The 19,363-nt window shown below is 38.7% G+C and overlaps 1 pseudogene across 1 annotated transcript in view; it reads right to left on the bottom strand.

Moving 5' to 3' along the window:
- Positions 1-19,114, bottom strand: part of LOC309859322 (protein phosphatase PTC7 homolog pseudogene) — a 45,051-nt pseudogene extending 25,937 nt beyond the window's left edge. The window contains exon 1 of the transcript in view: positions 18,944-19,114. The product of the transcript in view is annotated as a protein phosphatase PTC7 homolog pseudogene (transcript). The remainder of the gene's footprint in view (positions 1-18,943) is intronic.
- Between the last annotated feature and the right edge of the window lie 249 nt (positions 19,115-19,363).

Here is a 19,363-nt window from a genome sequence, read left to right as displayed (position 1 = left end):
AAAATCTGGTTTTAAAGTGGTGGAGTAATAGAAAAAAATTCTCAATAGTCTATATTTTTTTTTAATTTTTATTTTTTAAAACAGACACATGGACCAGTGGAACAGAGTAGAGAGCCCAGATATGGACCCTCAACTCTATAGTCAAATATCTTTGACAAAGCAGGAATAAAGATACAGTGGAAAAAAGACAGTCTCTTCAATAAATGGTGCTGAGAAAATTAGACAGCTATGTGTAGAAGAATGAAACTCGACCATTCTCTTACACCACACACAAGGATAAACTCGAAATGGACAAAAGACCTCAACATGAGGCAGGAATCCATCAGATTCCTAGAGGAGAACATAGGGAGTAACCTCCTCAACATTGGCCACAGAAACTCTTTCAAGATATGTCTCCAAAGGCAAAGGAAATTAAAGTGAAAATGAATTTTTGGGACTTCATCAAGATCAAAAGATTCTCCACAGCAAAGGAAAGAGTCAACAAAACAAAGAGGCACCTCATAGAATGGAAGAAGATATTTGCAAATGACTACAGACAAAGGGCTGATATCAAGGATCCATAATGAACTCCTCAAACTCAACACACACAAAATAGATAATCGTGTCAAAAAATGGGCAGAAGACATGAAGAGACACTTCTCCAATGAAGACATACAAATGGCTATCAGATAAATGAATAAATGTTCATCATCACTGGCCATCAGAGACATTCAAGTCAAAACCACATCAAGAGATCACCTTACACAGTTAGAATGGCCAAAATTAAAAGACAGTTAACAACGTGTGTTGAAGAGGATGAGGAGAAAGGGGAACCCTCTTACACTTTTGGTGGGAATGCAAGTTGGTGCAGCCACTTTGGAAAACAGTGTGGATGTTCCTCAAAAAATTAAAACTAGAGCTACCCTATAACCCTGCAATTGCACTATTGGGTATTTACCCCAAAGATGCAGATGTAGTGAACAGAAGGGCCATCTGTACCCCAGTGTTCATAGCAGCAATGGTCACAGTCACCAAACAGTAGAAAGAACAAAGATGCCCTTCAACAGACAAATGGATAAGGAAGATGTGGTCCATATATACAATGGAGTATTATGCCTCCATCAGAAATGATGAATACCCAACTTTTGTATCAACATGGATGGGACTGGAGGAGATTATGCTGAGTGAAATAAGTCAAGCAGAGAGAGTCAATTATCATATGGTTTCACTCCACAAATATGTGGAGCATAAGGAATAACACAGAGGACATGGGGAGATGGAGAGAGAAGGGAGTTTGGGGAAAATTGGAGGGGGAGATGAACCACGAGAGACTGTGGACTCTGAAAAACAATCTGAGGACTTTGGAGGGGTGGTGGGTATTACAAAGTGCACATATTGCATGGAGCACTGGGCATGGTGCATAAACAATGAATTCTGGAACACTTAAAAGGAATTTAAAGAAAGAAAAAAAGAAAGAATAAAAAGTCTGCATTTTCAAATGTAAAAATTTTAATCTAAGTAATAGTTGTTTATAAAAAATAATTCTGTAAGGCATAGAGGCTTGTTGCAAATAATGAATTTTCAGATTAATAATATATCTGAATATCTTCTAATATCTAAAGTAATAATATTCTACATTAAAAGCTTCCTTGGGCTAAAATATTTCCTGGACCTACATGATGTGCTCTTAGAGTTTTACGAGAGAAATCATAGGTTCTTGAGCTATCATTGAGCATTATAACAAAGAAAATGTTTGAGTTTTCTCTTTTTCCTGGATCTTTTGATTACTGAATTTGCCATAATAAGCAGCATTGTTGGGTATATGTTTGTACATGCTAATGTTATTGAGACAGGCTTAGTTTCAATTGTGGTAACTTGTTTCTCTGATGAATAAAAAGGAGGAAATTTTAAATAAATAAATACATAACGTGATAGAGTAAGATTATTCTGCCTCTTCTCCCACAAATGCATTCCGTATAAGAGAGAATAGGACATAGAAGATATATACTAGATGAAATAAGTCAGATAGATAAAAACAAATAGCAGACAAATAGGAAGACAAATATGAGTTCACTATATGTGGGATCCCAAAAAAATTAACAAATGAATGAAAGCAGAATCAATCCTATAAATACAGAGAACAAACCGATGGTTGTCACATGGAAGGGGGTAGGAGGATGAGCAAAATGGGTGAAGGTTTCCAGTTATGGAATGAATACATCATGAGAATGAAAAGTAAAGCATCAGTAATATTATCAATGATATTGTAATAGCATCATATGGTGACAAGTGGTAGCTACACTTGCAATAAGCATAATACAGTGTAAGCATAACATAACATTATATGTTGAATCTCTATGTTGTGCATTTGACACTAATGTACTGTTGTGTCTCAACTATACTACAATTTTTAGAAAGGGAATAAGAAGCAGAAATACATATCTATCTTCAAAAAATAGAACCATCTCAACTGAAGCACAAAACAAGAGGAATAGCTACCACACATGGTGAAAATCAAACAAGAGAATGAAAATAACATTCACCATCTGTACCCCAATGTTCATAGCAGCCATGGCCATGGTCGCCAAACTGTGGAAAGAACCAAGATGCCCTTCAATGGACGAATGGATAAGGAAGATATGGTCCATATACACTATGGAGTATTATGCCTCCATCAGAAAGGATGAATAACCAACTTTTGTAGCAACATGGACGGGACTGGGAGAGATTATGCTGAGTGAAATAAGTCAAGCAGAAAGAGTCAAGTATCATATGGTTTCACTTATTTGTGGAGCATAACAAATAGCATGAAGGACATGGGGAGTTAGAGAGGAGAAGGGAGTTGAGGGAAATTGGAAGGGGAGGTGAACCATGAGAGACTATGGACTCTGAAAAACAATCTGAGGGTTTTGAAGGGGCAGGGGGTGGGAGGTTGGGGGCACCAGGTGGTGGGTATTAGAGAGGGCATGGATTGCATGGAGCATTGGGTGTAGTGGAAAAATAATGAATACTGTTATGCTGAAAATAAATAAAAGAGAAAAAAAGACCAAAAGAAAGAAAGAAAGAAAGAAAAGAACATTCACCTCAGAGACATAGAGTTAGAAAGCTATTGTTCCATTCTTAAAAGATGAAACCTGAACAAACTCCATATCAGTGACTTTTCTTGACCACATCAGAAATGGTATTTTCACGGCAAGCAAACAACTCAAAAATTGGAAAAGACAAATGCCTGAAGTAGAAACGGGACTCACTTAGTCTTCTCTGAGACATATAATGCAGAGCTCCATATAATCCAGAGGAAAGGCCTCAAAATCGTAAGTCTCAGATGTTAGTAGGTACACACTGGAAACGAAGGAACAAAGTGGGGAAAGTAAAAGATACTCTACCCATGTGGAAGAACAAAGAATATTTGTGAAGACTGGGAATACTGCCAAGGACTGAGGAGTAAAGCAGCAAGAGATGCAAAAAGACCACCTCTCCAGGAAGTATAACACAGGAAGGACCCACAGTCAAGCACAGAGACAAAAACAAGGTCATTCAAGGCATTTTTCTTGGTGTGAGTAAGAACAACAACCATCAATTTCAAGCTGAAGTGAGAAGACACTGAATGGTAACTCAAGGCCATACAAATAGCTCTAGTAATGGTAAATATGTAGGCCAATATAAAAGTTAGCAGTATTGTATTTTTAGTTTACAATTTTAGTTTATAATTCTTCATTTTAATTCCTACATATTTAAAAGACAAATGCATAAAACAATGATTATAAATATATCTAAATCAGTGTACAATGTATAAAAATGTCATTTTAGACAACAACAACATAAAGGAGAAGACAGCACAGGATCAGAGATTTTTTAATCTGTTGAAACTAAACTGGCATCAATTCAAATTAGAGCATTTCATGTCTATAGTGTTAATTGTAATTCCAGTGGTAACCACTAAAAATTACCTAAAAATGTATAGAAGTTGAAATGAGAAGGAAATCAATATGATACACTACAAAAAGAAAAATCAATTAAATCCCAAAAAAACAGCCATCATAGAAAATGAGGTATAGAAAAGGAAAAAGACATAGAGAAAGTAAATAACAAAATGACAGGAGTTAAGTCCTTTATTAATATAAATATAAATAGATTAAATTCACTAATCAAATTTAAGGATTGGCTCAGTGTATTTTTTAATTATTAAATATGCACTTCTTACAATAGATTCACTTGATATTAAAAGATACAAGTATATTGAAAGTGAAAGTATGGAAAATATACTTCATGCAAATAGTCACCATAAGCAGGAATTAATGAAATACAGGATGGAAAACAGAAAGGACTAATGAAACAAGAACTTGACTTTTGAAAGGATCAACAAAATTGACAAACCTTTTAGCTAGACTAATAAAAAGAGATAAACTTCAAGTAACTGAAATAGGAAATAAAAATGGGGTCATTATATCTGAACTTACAAAAATAAAATGTGATTATAAGAGAATAATGTGAACAACTGTACACCAACACACTGGATAACTTAGATGAAATAGAAAAATTGCTAGAAACACACACTACCAAGACTGACTAAAGAAGAAATAGAAAATCAGAATAAATATATAACAAGCAGAGATTGATCAGTAATCAAGTGCTGATCCATTCTGCAATGTCAATGAACACTGAAATCAAGCTAAGTGAAAGAAATGAATCACAAAAGTTACATTTTGTGTACTTCCGTTTATGCGAAATATCCAGAATAAGTAAAGACAGACACAGAAAACATAATGATGGTCTTTAAGCCCTGAGGAGCAGGGAGATAGGAGAATGCTTAATAGGTATGAGATTGCTTTTTTGAGTGATAGAAATGTTTTTGAACTAGACAGAGATATTAGTTGTACAACACTGTGAATGAACTATATTCCTCTGAATTTTTTGCTTTAAAATCACTTTACATTTTATGATTTAATTTTTATCCATTAAAAACACATAAGCAAAACTCATAAATCTCAAAGAAAAGGTGTAAAAACATAGTTTTAGGTAGAGATTTAAGTATTCCTCACTCAGGAATTGATAGAAAAAAAAGTCAGAAAATCAAATATGTTATAGGTGAACTGAACAGCACTTAGAACCAGCTTGAGCAATGGATGCTCACAGAACATTCCCTCTAAGAATAGAACACAAGTTATCTCAAATGCACATGGAAGACCATATTCTGGACTACAAATCATAACAAGTCTGAAGTAATAAAATTTAAATCACATAAAGTACATTCTCAGCTGATAATATAATTAATAATAATAGAACAGTAGCTGATATATAGGAAGAAAGTTTCTGCCAACCCTCTTAGGGTCTCCAGGTAGGTCTAAAAATTAAACTATCAAGGACAGATTAAGAGAAGAGCATGCAAATTTATTTAATAAAAAGTTTTGCATGGCACAGAAGGTTTCATAAGGAAATGAAGACCCAAAGAAGAGTTAGGGCTCAGTATCTTTGCTTAGATGAGGAAGCAACCCAAGTGAAAAAGATGTGAGATATGTATCTAGATGTATAGATATATATAAAATCAATATTACTCAGCCATAAAGAAGAATGGAATCTTGCCATTTGCAACATGGATAGATATAGAGGTATAATGCTAAGGGAAATAAGTCAGTTAGAGAAAGACAAAAATACATATGATTTCATTCATGTGTAGAATTTAAGAAACAAAATAAATGAATAAAGAAAAAATGAAACAAACAAACAAAAAGACTCAAATACAGAAAACAAACTGGTGGTTGTCAGAGAGGAAGTTCATGGGGAATGAGTAATATAAAGGGAATTAAGAGCACACTTATCCTTGGGCGCCTGGGTGGTTCAGTGGGTCTGCATCGGGCTCTCTGCTGAGCAGAGAGCCTGCTTCCCCCCTCTCTCTGCCTACTTGTGATCTCTGTCTGCCAAATAAATAAATAAATAAATAATCTTTAAAAATAAAAAAGGCACACTTATCCTGATGGGCACTAAGAAATGTATAGAACTATTGAATCATATTGTACACCTGAAATGGATATAAACTACATGTTAATTATACTTCAATTTAAATAATAGACATAAAAATGAAAACATATAATAACAAAAGCAAAATTGCAAAATTCGCTTTCAGACACAGACACCAGAGAAAAATAATTCCTGTGATTCTCTGCAACTATTGACCAGAAAACCACGCATGTGCCACGTTGGATCCCTTCCTCCTGACTGCCCCCAGCTGCCCCGGCTCTGCCCTAAATCAGCCGGGCTCAAGGGTACAGTAGCCACAGTGAGCACCACTCATTGCTATCAGGCAGCACACACGCCGCCACACACCCCCAAGCACAGTCAAATCTGAAATCACGCAGTGATTAAATCTGGAGGGGCAGGCAAGCATCGGACAAGCAGATCAACCAGTGACAGTATGTCCGATAACAGCTGTCCTCCTGTGATTTCAGAAATATTTTTAAATACTAACGTAATAAAAATAATAAGAAAAAATTAAAAATTAACTCTCAGAACTATTGTCAAATGACAATGGGATCTTCTGTGACAGAACCCCAGGTCTGAGCCCGTGTTGTGTTGATGATATTTCTTGTCACCACTCTCCCCATTGAAGAACAGTGGCCATCGGCACCCAACAAATACACTCGTTGTACAGCCTGAAGAAGACACACCAGACAAAAGAAAAGGCTGTCCTAAGACTGTCTTTGTCAGCCCCTAATCGGTGCATTTTCGTTCGCTCCGGTGACAGGGCAGATGACTTTATAGAACCAGATAACATGGGTAATGATCACTCTCTGTCACATTTTACCAAAACTAAGGTTGTGCCTGATGCACAAAATAGACACAGCCAACTACCTTTAGCACACAATGTCTCGTCTGGTGACACGAGGTAACTCCTGCTCAGTGCTGCTGTTAGAGCATGGCTCCCATGAGGATGTTGAGGATGGCTACTCCAAACTTCAGGTCCTCTGGAATCATGCCATGTCTCCACTCCTGGTGTCTTCCAGTTCCAAATACAAAACAGGTTGGCTGGTCCCCCCAGGAACCAGTCCCTAAACGTCCATGGAGCTTTAGACTCTATTGGATTCCCTAAAAGCGACAGGTCCAGTACCATCTTCTTTCAGCCTTCTAGGTGGAAGCCATTCTTTGGAACATAAACATTATGAAAAGAGAGGTCTCTGTGGAGTAGATGTCACACATCGCAGGACACTTTGTCGACATTCGGGGCAGACATGAAGGGCTCAGGAGCAGGCAGCTATTGCGCTCACTGGATTTTCACTCAGAACAAGTTAGTTGAGAGTGTGAGATAGCAACGAGGAGCGAGGAAAACTTAGAAATATAAAATTTTTTTCTTCACATAAAGAAACAGATTCCATGAGTGGCCCCTTGGAAAAGAGGCTCCAGGAAGATCAGGTCACTTGGTCATCTAACTGGTTACAGTCTGACATATAGGCAAAAAACACACTTTGGTTGTGTTGAAGAGTTTCCTCCAGTGACTTGGGGATGGCTTGTTCAGACAGTAACAGTGTGCACAACCATCTGTGTGATGTTCAGAGGCCAATGCACGTGAGGGCACATGGCATAGCCTCGCACCTCTACTGTTGGCCAGGCACAGTGTCAGTTTCTCTGACTCATCTGCTCTGTGCCATGGGCTGCCGTCCACTGTGAAATGGGAGCATGCTGACATCCTCCCTCTCTGGGATTTCAGAACAACTGAAAAACAAATCAACAGAAGAATGTTCAAGTATATTTGGATTCTTTTCAAATACTGGAAGATATTTTAAATGATCTCTCCCTGTAACTTTAAACACGGACATGATGGTCACAGAGCAGGGGCTCTGGGATCAGGCAGGACTTTATGGTCAGGACGTACGTACAAACTGGGTGTGTGGGTAAAATGACGTTAGTAGGCTGATGAGGTGGCCTTGGACTTTACCTAGAGATTAGAGAACACCAGTTAGTGTCTAGAATAAAACAACTCTAAGTAAATATTTGTAAGTCTTACTGTGGAGAATATTCTCTTAATTACAGCGCCTTCTAGCTAGCTATCTCTGGTCTGAAATGGGCTAATTAAAACAAAATTTTTTTTAAAAACCTGTAAAATAAGGCAAAATCTATAAAAATAAGGTTCTCAAGTTTGCTTTTACAAGGTAAGGAGAACCCCAAGAATTATGTCCCATTTTGAAGAATTATTGAAACTTTCCAAAAAGGAGCTACACAGACGTAGCTCTAATAGATCCCAGTTTCATAGTGACCCCCTCTCTAATAGATCCCAGTTTCATAGTGACCACACCTCCCAAGTAGAATTTCCACCTTGTCGGTGGCCGAACACAACTTTGCTGGGGAGCAACATATTTTCTGTGATTTTTCGAAATCCTCCCACCTCCTTCTTCCCTTCCCACAACAGTCTCCAGGATAACCCCTGCTCAATCTCCCTAGATCTCTCCACTGCTGATTGACTTCTTCATTCACTGCATCCTCTCAAAACCCTGCACACACCGCAGGCAAAATTCAGCCCCCAGAGAATGTAGAGAAAGCTCTGTTCATTACACACATGCCTGCTTCCTAGAGCAGCTGACCTCGTTTCTGTAAAGTGGGAATTGATTAAATAAATATGATATACCCAGACCACAGAATATCTTGTATGCATCGGTAAAATAGCTGAATTATGTTAATCCATAAAACAGGCATGTGGTGTTAAGTACCGAAAGTAGGCTGCAAGTAGTCCGATACAGTGTGTACATATGTGTTTGGAAAGCAAGGTAAATGTGACATACAGTTCATCGCCATGGGGGGGGTGCTGAAAATGAACGTGCATTTACTGATTATGTATTATCTATCATTTATTATTATTTCTTTTTTATTAATTATTTTTATTAACATATAATGCGTTATTTGCCCTAGCAGTACAGCTCTGTGAATCGTCAGGCTTTCACATTATTTCTGTTTGAGTTTTGTACAAGTGTATTTTCTAGTCACAAATAGTAGAAAATGAACAAATTTATTTTATAAGAAAGATAACGTGCTGTAATTTGGTAATACAAAGAAGGGATATATCAAAACTAAAAATTAGATTATGAGATTATTTTCTCCAAAAATGAATTCTTCTTTTTTGGACAATTTAGTCATCATAATTTATCTTTTAAATGGTGCTTTATGTGCCTGCCTGTTTATGTGGGCCCAGATATAAACTCCTCGCTTGGGATCCTGGAACAAAAATAATAACACGACAACACAAAATCAGAATATTAGAAGATACTCAGTAAGCTATTACCTGTCAGTGAACACACCCCACCTACAAGAAAAACCCACTTAAGCGTAAGTTGTATAAAATTGCATTTGTATTGCTTTTATTTATTTATTTTTAATTTTTCATTTCTTTTCAGCGTAACAGTATTCATTGTTTTTGCACCGCACCGAGTGCTCCATGCAATCCGTGCCCTCTCTAATAGATTCGCCTGCTTTCCGGCTTGTTTGGAGGTCAGATCTCTCTTTCCAGCACGGGCCGCTCTCTTTCCTAGGCCAGGAGGCCCTTCAGCCTCCTCCAGGCAACGACCCTGTCTTCCAGCACTTAGTACAGGCACAGAAGGGCCTGTGGGAGGATTCGCTCTGGGCTTCTGCGCCCCCTACATTGTTACACTGTTCAGTGATCTTTTTGCATCTTTTGAGGTTTTGGCTCCCTCTTCCGGACAACCTGTTTCACATCGCCAGTTTGTTTCCCTAAAAGCAGAGCACTTAGATGATGGAGTGTTCTGGGCAAAATGAAATCAAAACATAATTTCTGACAGTTTGGGGTAATCTTAATTCTAAAACCCGAGGTAAGTTGTTTGCTGAGTTCCCACAGGAGTCAAAGAAGGGTTTGTGGGCTTTAGCAACAAGAGCATCTGAAATTACAGGACACCCCTACGGCCCAGACCTGAGAACCATCAGCTCCAGGCTCTGCAGCTAAGCATCCCGCTCTGAGTAACACCGAGAGGGGGCAATGGGGCCCTCAGGCAGTGTATCCAACGCAGCTGCTCCTGAGGGATGTGAGGTCTGGTGATGTAAACAGGCTGGTGACATCCAAATTCAGAGCACTTGGGACTGTCTGGAGCCCTTACACACATAGCCGGTTATTCTACAACCACACAGGGGCTTCTCAGTAAGCCCAAACGAAGGCAGGCATCTTTTCTGAAATGCCAGGGTAATGGGCTTTGAAGAGTTGTTTGGGGGGTAGGGGCACCCTGGGTATTGCCGTTAGAGCTCTGGTCCCCAGGCTGGAGGGCTTGATTCCCTTTCAGACTCTGCCACCAAGAGGGTGCTAGGCCCTGGTGGATCTGTGCTTCACATGTAACCTAAGAGAACCGGTCAAGAGAAGTACCTTTGGCTGCCATTGGCTCCTGCTGTCCACAGGCTGCTCAGGCAGATGACTGAGATAAAACACACTTCTCTGCCTAAAAAGTTGGGCTGTATCAAACCTCTGTCCCTTTTTCACATGGCTCCCAGGGACTGGGTTCATCAGGAGGAAGAGCTGAAGCAACATAGGCAAACACAGGACATCTCCTGCATAATTAAAATTGTTCACCACCAAACTCTTAGATTAAAAGTTTGGCTTATCATATGATCTCCCTGATATGAGGAAGTGGTGATGCAACATGGGGTCTTAAGGGGGTAGGAGAAGAATAAATGAAACAAGATGGGATTGGGAGGGAGACAAACCATAAGTGACTCTTAATCCCACAAAACAAAACTGAGGGTTGCTGGGGGAAGGTGGGGTTGAAAGAAGGGGGGTGGGGTTATGGACATTGGGGAGGGTATGTGCTTTGGTGAGCGCTGTGAAGTGTGTAAACCTGGTGATTCAAAGACCTGTACCCCTGGGGATAAAAATATATTATATGTTTATAAAAATTTAAAAATTAAAAATTATTTTAAAAAGAGGTTAAAAATTTTTAAAAAATAAAAGTTTGGCTTAAATATGATTTGGGAAAAGCAAGTCTTGTTAACAGGGTAAGGAGGAGGCTGGTACTAAACTTCGGCTCTTCTGATTTTGGCAGATGTTGCAGACATCAGAAGTCCAGTGGGGATGTGGTAATGCCAACATGACACTGTCATTAACAGCCTCCTTATAAGCAGTCTTATTGTTCTTGTCAATGGGTGATGGCACTCCCATGGGTGTCAAGTGAATCTCATTACAGTTCTGACTTGCATTTCCCTAATAACTAGTGATGCCCAGCAACTTTTCAACTTTTCACGTACCTGTTGGTGATTCATTGATACTTTTTGCGGAAAATGTCTATTCAGGTCCTTTGCCAATTTTTTAGTTTGATTACTTGGTATTTTTTACTGTGCATTGTATGAGTTCTTTATATATTTTGGATATTCATCCCTTATCAGATATATAATATGCCCATTTTTCCCATTCCATAGGTTTTCTTTTCATTTTGTTGTCTGTTTTGATGCCAATATCATATTCTTTTGATTGATAAAGCTTTGTAATATAGCTTGAAATCAGAAAGTATAATGCCTCCCACTCTTTTCTCAGGATTGCTGTTTATTCAGGGTCAGTTCATGGTTCCATATATATTTTAAGATTTTTTTTTTTTTTTACTTCTGTAAGAAATGCTACTGGAGTCTTGCTAGTGATTATGTTGAATCCATAGATGGAATTTGGTAGTACTGACGTTTTAACAATATTAATCCCTCCACTCTATGAACACAGAATAACTTTCCCTTTATTTGTATCTTCTTTCTCTCTTTTTTTATTTTCACCAACATCTTATAGTTTGAAGGGTAGAGATATTTCACCTCCTTAACTAAACTTATTCCTGAGTATTTCATTGGTTTGGATGCTATTATAAAGGAGATCTTTTTAAAATTTTCTTTTTCAGATAATTTGTTGTTAGTGTATAGAAATGTTACTAATTTTTTATGTTCTGTATCCTACAACTTTACTGAATTTATTCATTAGATTTAGTAATATTTTGGTAGAGTCTTCAGGATTTTCTGTACATAAAATCATGTCATCTGCAAATAGAATTTTACTCTTCCTTTCCATAATTGGCTATATTTTCTTTCTTTTTCTTTTCTGATTGCTCTGGTTATGTCTTCTAGTACTATGTTTAATAGGAGTGGTGTGCATGGGCACCCTTGTCTTGTTCCTAATCTTAGAGGAAAAGCCTTAAAATTTTGGTGTCAGGTGTACTCTTAACTATGGGCTTGTCAAATAAGGCCTTCGTTATGTCAAGGTATATGCCCTCTATACCCAAATTATTGAGAGTTTTTATCATGAATGACTGTTTAATTTTGTCAAATACATTTTTTGTGTGTTGGAAATATCTTGTGATTTTTTTTTCCTTTCTTTCTATTCATGTGGTATAGGATATTGATCGATTTGTGTGTGTTGAATCATCCTTGCATTCCAGGTTTAAATCCCACTTGGTCATGGTGAATGATCCTTTCACATGCTGCTGAATTTGGTTTGCTAGTATTTCAGGCAGGACTTTTGTATCTGTATTCATGAGGGATGTTGATGTATGGTTTGTTTTCTGGTGATATCCTTTTCTGGCTTTGTTATCAAAGTAATTCTTGTCTCAGAAAATGAGTGTGAGAGTTTTCCCTACCCTTAATTATTTTTTTGAGAATATGAGAAAGATTAATATTAAATTTTGTTTAAATATTTGGTAAAATTCACCAGTGAGGCCATTTGGTCCTGAGTTTTTCTTTTTGGAGAGATTATTGATTACCAATTCAATCTCCTTTCTAGCAATTGTTCAGTCAGATGTTCTATTGCTTCCTGATTCATCTTGGTAGGTTGTATGTTTCTAAGAATTTTTCTATTCCTAGATTTTCCACTGTGTTGATGTACAGTTCTTCCTAGCAGACTCTTATAGACCCTTTGTATTTCTGTGATATCTATTGCATGTCAGTTTCTCATTTACAAGTTTATTGATTTGATTCCTCTTTTTTTTCCCTAGGTTATTTTAGATAAAGGTTTATCAATTTTGGTAATCTTTTCAAAGAACTAACTCTCTTGGTTCTCTGATTCATTGGTCATTCAGAAAACTCTTCCATTTCCATGCATTTGTGAATTTTCCAGTTTTCCTCTTGTAATGGACTTCTAGTGTAATGCCACTGTGGTCACAAAGGTTAGTTGCTAGATCTTAATTTTCTTGGATTTGTTAAAACTTGTTTCATGGCCGAACCTAAGGTCTATCCTAGGAAAAGTTTCATGCGTACTTGAGAAGAATGTGTATTGTACTGTTCTCAGAGTATTTTGGGTCCGTTTATTCTACAGTGTTGTTCCAATCTGCTGTTTCTTTATTGATTCTGTCTAGATGATGTATCCATTGTTGAGTGGAGTATTAAAGTCCCCAACTATTATTGTATTGCTGTTTATTTTTCCTTTTTAGTTCTGTTATGATTTGCTTTATATATTTAGATGCTCCAATTTGGGGTACATAAATATTTACAATTGTCACATCTTCTTGATGTGTTGATCCTTTTATCATTATATAGTAGCCTTCTGTACCTCTTTATTATTTTATTTTAAAGTCTATTTTGTCTTATATAAGTATAGCTACCTATACTTTCTTTTTTTCTTTTCTTTTTTTTTTTTTTTTTTGGTTGTTGCCATTTGCTAGAAATACATTTTTTCCATCCCTTCACTCTCAGTCCGTGTGTATTTTTATTTATTTTTTTTCTTTTTTTAGAGAGAGAGAGAGAGAGCATAAGTAGGCAGAAAGCAGGCTCCCCGCTGAGCAGAGAGCCCAATGTCGCGCTCGATCCCAGGACCCTGAGATCATGACCTGAGCCGAAGGCAGAGTTTTAACCCACTGAGCCACCCAGGCACCCCCTGTGTGTGCCTTTAAAACTAAAATGAGTCTCCTTTAGGCGGCATGTCATTAGATCTTTCTTTTAAACGTCAGCTGTTCTATGTATTTGAATGGAGAATTATTTGTTTATATTTAAGATAATTAATAGGTAAGGACTTATTATTGCTATTTTATTAAATTATTTTCTGGTTGTTTTGTAGATCCATTGTTCTTTGTTTCTTAACCTACTATCTTTTTGTGTTCTGTTTTGTTTTGTTTTGTTTTGATGTCTTTAGGTATCATTGCACTTGACATCTTTATCATGGGGTGTGTGTGTGTGTGTGTGTGTGTGTAAAATTACTACAGGTTTTTCTTTTTGTGCTTACCCTGAGTCTTACATAAAATATCCTGAAATTATGCACCCTATTTTAAACTAATAACAACTTGTCATTCTGGGAAGCATTTATTTTCATGTCCTTTGTTCTCTTCAAAATGTTGCAAGTTAAAGAGTTAAAATCAGATATATTGATTACATCAGAATACTTGTTCTTGGAGTAGGGAAGCCAGAGAAGTAGTAGACACTCAAAAACCTGTCAGTTACAACTTACTTCTCTTGAGGACAGCACATTACCCTTTCACATATATTAGCTCATTAGGCCCATCCAACCAGATGATATTGCCATTCTTTTATGAGAAGAAATATTTAAGCTTATACATACAAATAAATGATTTATTATTCAGGATTTATCAGACTGAAATGTCACTGCAACATGGGTCATCTACTCCTAATTCAGTGGATAAACGGTGTCTGGAATAGTGTGTTATGACACTCTGAAAACATTTGTTAAATATATTAAAATTAATAAAATGGACAATTGCTGCTTAACATTAAAAACTAAAGTTTCAATAAAATAAAATAAAATAATAAACTAATAATGACTAAATTTTAATAGAATCCCTAAGCTTTACACTTCTACTTCTCTTTCCCCTCAAATATTAGATTATTGATGCTACAATTTATGTATCTCTTATGTTGTATAGCTAATAACAGATTATTGTTGTTATGGCTTTTTTTTGCTATTTTTTCTAAGTTTTAAACTGGAGTTATAAGTGAATTATACAACATCATTTTCATGTTGTAGATTTTAACTTTGACTACATGTTTACCATTACCAAGGAGTTCTACACTATCGCCTGATGTTTTTATGAAGTTAACTAACATCATTTTCTTCCACTCAAAGAATTCCCTTAACATTTCTTGTAAGACAGGTCTCACAGTGTTGAATTCCCTCACTTTGGTTTGTTTGAGAAAGTTTTTATCCCTTTTCATTTCTGAAGGACTACTTCACTGAGTGTAGAGTTCTTGACTGACAGGTTTTTTGTTTCCACATTTTGAATATGTCATCCCTTTCTCTCCTAGTTTGAAAAGTTTCTGTTGGAAATATTTATCTATCATATCATGGGGATTTCCTTAAATGTAATTTCTCTCCTTTTTCCTTTTCCTTCAAAATTCCTTATATTTGGCTTTTGAAAATCTAGTTCTAATGTGTTTCTGGGTAGCCATATTCAGGTTCAGCCTATTTGGGCCTCGTGGATTTTGATGTCTGTTTCTCTCCCCAGACTTGGGAAGTTCAATTGCTTTAAATATATTTTCTATCCTGTTATCCTTCTCTTATCTTTCTAGAGTTTCCATAATGCAGATATTGTTGGGGTTTTGTTTTGTTTTTTTTGTTTGTTTGTTTGTTTGTTTGTTTTTATTGTGTCTTATAAATCCCATAGGCTTTCTTCACTCTTTTTCATTCTTTTCATTCTTTTTCCCTGTCTGGATACTTTCAAATGTCTTCTCTTCCAGGACATGGTTTCAGTCTGCTTTTGAAGCTCTCTGTTGAATTCTTCAGCTCAGTTATTGTATTTTTTAACTTTAGAATTTCTGGGATTTTTTAAAGGTTTCTATTTCTTTGTTGAACTTTTTGTTTTGTTCATATATTATTTCCTTCATTTCATTTAGTTGTCTCTCTGTGTTCCTGTAGTTCACTAAACTTACTCTGAACTTTTTGTCTGACAGATCATAGATCTCTATTTCTGTGGGGTCAGTTATTAGAGCTTTATTAGTTCCATCTGGTGGTGTCCTGTTTCCCTGTTTTTTTGTGATCCTTGATTCCTTATGTTGGCATCTGGGCATTTGAGAAAGTGGGCTCCTCTTCCAGAATTTACAGGTTTGCTTCTGCAGAGATAGTCCTTTACTTTTGCAGCTCAGTTTGGGTGTTTGGACATGTCTGCTGGTAATATTCTTGAACAGGTGGGGCCTGCTATTAAGGTCTATTTTGGGGCAAGCTCAGTTTGGGTGTGATTGTGCCATTGACTTATAATAGCTGGATTGGACTGCTGGCTTGCTTGCCTGCCCACCTACGGCTATAGGATGGCCTCCAAAGTTGTCTGCATTTGTAGATCAGGACTGGGTACTGTATTTAGCAATAGGTGGAGCTATAACTTAACTTCCTGGGTCTGGCAAGGTAGCAGGATAAAACAGGACCTACGCTACTTGTTGTTTAGAGACCTGAATCAGGCAGGAGTGTTCCCTGAGTTCCCTGGTCAGATGAGGCCACGAGTTTTGCTCTGCTGAAAGAGAAAGCCACAGGCTGTGCTCTCTGTTAAGTGTCACTGTAAGCAGGGCTGATGGCTGGGCTATACAGCTTCTCATATATACTCTGGTTAGGTTCCCTAGGCAGGCAAGCTGAAGGCTATTCAGCAATGAGTTGGTCTACAGATTAGTTTTTCTGCACATGTGCAGCAAGAGAAGCAACTCCAAGGTTGCTAAGGTTCTTTGCTTGTGGTTTTAGCTCAAGCTGAACTGTGCCCCACTTTCCCTGGTCAAAAAGGGCCATAGAGTTTGCTCTGAGGGTGATCAACTCTGCCCTTCCACCTCTTGGCTCCAGACTGGCTGAGTTACACAGCTTTCAGGTATTTCAGCAGCTTTCAGCTCTCATATTTACCAGGGACTGGGAGCCATGCCCCAGACCAGATGGCTCTATGACTCAGGTCCCCTACCTGGGCATGGGCAGACTAGGTTCCAGACCAGCAAACTGCTCATTCAAGGACCTGAATCAGTCAGACCTGTACCCCTGGTCACACTGCACTACTGACTGGTTCTGCAGGGGAGCAAAGCTACTGATTGGAACTACTATTTAGGCTCTGCAGGCAGGAACTCAGTCTGCCAATACCTGAGTGCAAGTTGTTGGAAGCCCCTCTCCCTTCTCTGTCACAGAGTCCCAGTTTTGACCTGAAGATTCCCCTGCTATTCCTGTGAGACCAGACCAGAAAAGAGGCCCTCACAAAGTGCCTGCAATACTGGAGAGGCCGGATTCCACTCCTGGGCTCTCTTTTCCCACTGGAGATGTAGGCTCAGAAGAAATCCCTGTGCTTGGTGCCATGCCAGCCTGGGGGAGGGGCAATACAATCAGTATGTATCTCTTTCCCTTACCCCTCTAAAAGTCTGTCTTGTTCTCTGTGGTTCAGGGGATGCTTCAGCCTCACTCCTATGTTCTAGAATTCTGTCAGTGGCATCTCATTCATGAATAGTTGTGAGTCATTCTTTTGAGAGGAAGTGAAGTCAGAAATTACCCATGTCACCATCCTGGTGACATCACTCTTCTGCATGAATTCTTTTTCTTTCTATTTATTTATTTATTTATTTATTTATTTATTTATTTATTTAAGACAGAGATAGAGGGAGAGGGAGATAGAAGAGGACCAGAGGGAGAGAGAACCTTAAGCAGACTGCACTCTGACCGTGGAACCCAACATGGGGGTCAATCTCATGACCCTCAGATTACAACTGAAGCAGAAACCAAGAGTCAGATCCTTAACCACCTGAGCCACTCAGGTACCCCTGGTTATGAATTCTTAACGGAAATTGGTTTTCTTCCTATTTAACACCAATTTGAAGATATATATGTTCCATTCTGTCTCCTTCTGTGCAGTAAATTTAATTATTGTTCACATTTGTTTCCTTTTTTATATGGAGGTAGCATTTTAGACTCCCCACATCTACTGTGTCCTAGATTTTATATTTTTGTATTCCCTGTATCAAGAAATCTTCAGTAACTACTGTGCTTGCATTGGTTCAACAGAGCCATTGGGAAGAAGTCCATGTTTACTACTTGCATATATCTCAGAGATCTCACCTTCTCTCATCTTAGGTCTCTGCACTTCCACAACCTGAGGAATATAATCTTTTAAATGTCACATTTTTTATAAAGATTTATTTATTTATTTATATATTTGAGAGAGAGAGAGAGCATGAGCAGGGAGAGGGACAGAGGGCAGAGGGAGATGGAGAGAGACTCTCCAGCAGACTCCCCACTGTGCTAGGAGCCTGACTTGGGGCACACCACTGCCACCAGTGGTAAAAAAAAAAAAAAAAAAAAAACTTCACTACCGGGCCTTGCAGCACCTTAAACTGCAGCTCACTACTGCTTCCAATGGTAGGAAACTGCATTGCCACTCTTTTAGGGTCTCACACTGTAGCTCAACAATGCCTCAGGGCGACACACTGCATGTCAACATTGACTCTAGTGGCCATAAGAAGCACTGCAAAATCTTCAGGTGTCCCTCCCACTACAGCTGACCTCTGCCTCCAGTAGCAGGAACCAACACTACCACTTCTTCCAGTGTCTCCCACTGGAGCTCACCACTGCCTCTAATTGCAGGAAACTGCACTGCCACTCCTTGCAGCATCTCACCCTGCAGCTTAGCCACTGCCTCCAGTGGAGACAATGTGTACAGCAATGCCAGGCACGGACTCGCACTGCATATCAACACTGCATCTTTGGCCATAAATGACACTGCAAAGCATCCTGGCATCCCTAGCAACAGGCAGCTGACCTCTGCCTCCAGTAGCAAAAATCAGCACAACTTCCTTTTCCAGCATCTCACTGTGCAGCCCACCACTGCTTCCAGTGCTAGGTAACTAGATTGCCACTCCTTGCAGCATCTTGAATTGCAGTTCACTGTTGTCTCCAGTGGCAGGAACTGACATGGCAACTTCTTCCAGGAACTCTCACTGCAGTTCACCACTGCCTCGAGTGGTAGGAACCTGAGTGGCCACTCTTGCAGGGTTTTGCCTCCAGTAGCAACAAGTTGCAAAGCCATGCTACCTATGGTCTCCCACTCTTTCTCACCACTGCCTCTAATGACAGTAAGGAGCACGGCAAAGCCTTCTGGTATGCCCCAAACGGCAGCTGACCACTAGTTTCAGTGGTGGGACACTTCACTGGCACTCCTTTTAGTGCCTCGAACTGCAGCTCAGCATTGCCTCCAGTGGAGATAAGGTGCATAGCCATGCCATCCATGGTCTTGCACTGCCACTAGTGGCTGTAAGCAGCACTGCAAAGCCATCAGGCATCCCTCACACTGCAACTGACCACCCCCTCCAGTGATGGGACTGTCACTGCACTTCTACCAAGGTTTCACGCTGCACCTCCACACTGCCTCTAGTGGCCACATTTTGCAAAGCCACACCATTAACTGTCTCACACTGCAGATCATCACCACCTCTCATGGTATTAATGAACACTGCAAAACCTTCTGGCATCACTCAC

The sequence above is a fragment of the Mustela nivalis genome, assembly GCF_964662115.1.
Source record: "Mustela nivalis genome assembly, chromosome: 2".
In the NCBI taxonomy this organism is placed as follows: Eukaryota; Metazoa; Chordata; class Mammalia; order Carnivora; family Mustelidae; genus Mustela; species Mustela nivalis.
This window is presented reverse-complemented; position numbering and strand designations above follow the sequence as displayed.